The sequence below is a fragment of the Poecilia latipinna genome, unplaced genomic scaffold (assembly GCF_001443285.1).
Source record: "Poecilia latipinna isolate Pla-1442-1.1 unplaced genomic scaffold, P_latipinna-1.0 Scaffold81, whole genome shotgun sequence".
Lineage (NCBI taxonomy): Eukaryota > Metazoa > Chordata > Actinopteri > Cyprinodontiformes > Poeciliidae > Poecilia > Poecilia latipinna.
The window spans coordinates 755,900-757,403 of record NW_015112697.1 but is presented as its reverse complement, the minus strand read 5'-3'; the positions used below and the strand labels follow the sequence as shown (position 1 = coordinate 757,403).

General features: G+C 34.0%; 1 protein-coding gene across 3 annotated transcripts in view; it reads right to left on the bottom strand.

Moving 5' to 3' along the window:
• slc5a5 (solute carrier family 5 member 5) overlaps positions 1–1,504 on the bottom strand; it is a 24,466-nt gene that overhangs the window by 11,341 nt on the left and 11,621 nt on the right. The window contains exons 2-3 of one of the 3 annotated variants that reach the window (XM_015019584.1): positions 1,019–1,158; positions 134–219 (exon numbers count right to left, since the gene is read on the bottom strand). The gene's annotated coding sequence lies outside the window, so the exon portion shown is untranslated. Of the gene's footprint in view, positions 1–133; positions 220–1,018; positions 1,280–1,504 lie in introns of those variants that run through there. The other 2 variants (XM_015019578.1, XM_015019591.1) reach the window with 2 other exon arrangements.

Genomic DNA, 1,504 nt, shown 5'->3' with positions numbered 1-1,504 from the left:
CAGCAATAAAGACCTGGGACTGAATTTCAGCTGTGTCTTTGTTTGAGTTTGGATGGTTTCCATGTGCATGTATGGATTATCTTCAGTTACTTTTGCTTCCTTCCACTATCTAAAAATCTGCAAACTAGGTTATCTGGTCACTTCAGTTTGCCTTTAGATGTGACTGGTTAATGAGCCACCTGCTGACCACTGGAAATAGATGCCAACCTCTGTGGGGCCCTGAAAGGATTTAATCCAAATGTAACTTATTTAGAATATGGATTACTCACTTCAACACATTAGTTGTCTTGACATGCACTTGAGTCTTGAGTTTAGACAATTTATCACAAGGTTATAGTTACAAATTCAATAAGAAACTGATTAAGGCGTTTAACATCCTAATGTGCAAGAAAAGGGAGAAATCCCAAGGTAATTTATGATAAGCAGAACAAAAAAAACAAAAAAACAAAAAAAAAAAACAACTCCTATGGCAAAAAGATTAAGAAGAGTGGTAAATAGAAAAGTTAGAAACAAAAATACCTGATTTCAAATAAAAAAAATGTATGGAAAATTTTACATTTACAATTGTAAGTAGCTTTTTACTTTTTAAAATAAGAGTGGGGACTCTTCTAAAACTCACCACTTCTGAGCAGGTGCATCAGAAAATGCACCTGCTCCAATGTTAAAAAATAGAAGCAAAAAATAATACTTAACACCTTTTAAAATTCACATTCAGATTGACTTTGTCTATAAATGTGTTTCTAGTTGCAAATTTCAGAAAGAAAAAGATGCAGCATACATATTTAAATACTGCAGTTCAAACACTAATGCCACTATTTTATTTATTCAGAAAGCAAAGCATCGTCAAACATCTTTACCATCTGAAAACCAACGTCAAAGTTGCTTTTACTCACAGTCTAGGCATAAAATACATGTTTTGATCAACCACAAATTAGGTGGCTATTTCCAATGTAACTGCTTCTAAAAGAGACAAGCTCCATTTTATGAAATAATACAATAAAGCACATTTAAGACTCACCCTATGTCAGTTCAGTCCAGTCTGTGAAGTAAGAATGTGCTGACAGCCAACTTCACTCCTCAGCAGCTGGAAGATATCCGTGCACCTTCTCTGACACACTTGTGTTTGTGAGTAATGCCTCAGCACATCTTGAGACCTTCCTTAAAGGAAGGCACTCAGAGGAAAGGGTCAATAAAAGTTTGAAGGTTTACAGTGTGCAACAAAACAGAAATATATATGTATGCTGATAAAGGAATAAGTGGGACATGAGCTGGAGAGAGTATTTAGTATTTAAAATTAATCTATTTTAAATACTTATGGGACAGCATAAATATCTGTTAGAATGTTGCAAACAGAAAACATTAAGGTAAAAAGGAGGGATTTGTGGAGATTTGGGTATAACTTTAGTGTATTCTAGATTTATTCCACGGACCATGACCTCCCAGCAAACATGTAAAATAGATAAATATTTGCCAAAACCAATAAATTTGTGAATCCTAAAATATT